Below are 504 nucleotides of genomic sequence, written 5' to 3'. Positions count from 1 at the left end.
TATATACGTTTCTGTTTAGTCCAAAGTCGAGTTAAACTGTGATTCAATACAGTACCAATATATACGTCTCTGTTTAGTCAAAAGTCGAGTTAAACTGTGATTCCGTACAATACCAATATAAACGTCTCTGTTTAGCCCAAAGTCGAGTTAAACTGTGATTCCGTACAATACCAATATAAACGTCTCTGTTTAGCCAAAAGTCGAGTTAAACTGTGACTCCGTACAGTACCAATATATACGGCTCTGTTTAGTCAAAAGTCGAGTTAAACTGTGAATACCAATATAAACGTCTCTGTTTAGCCCAAAGTCGAGTTAAACTGTGATTCCGTACAGTACCAAAACCAGTAAAACATAAACAGTTATATAGTTTCCTTCGTGGATGACACCCCCAAAGTCTCCTCCTACTTAAGATTGGTTAAGTACATATCGTTTATTGAGAAAAGAGTACATACTTATAGAGGGCGGAGCTCTCTCACGGGCTCTCCCTATCGGTAACACGTATGT

The sequence above is a fragment of the Mizuhopecten yessoensis genome, unplaced genomic scaffold, assembly GCF_002113885.1.
Source record: "Mizuhopecten yessoensis strain PY_sf001 unplaced genomic scaffold, ASM211388v2 scaffold455, whole genome shotgun sequence".
NCBI classification, from domain to species: domain Eukaryota; kingdom Metazoa; phylum Mollusca; class Bivalvia; order Pectinida; family Pectinidae; genus Mizuhopecten; species Mizuhopecten yessoensis.
This window is presented reverse-complemented; position numbering follows the sequence as displayed.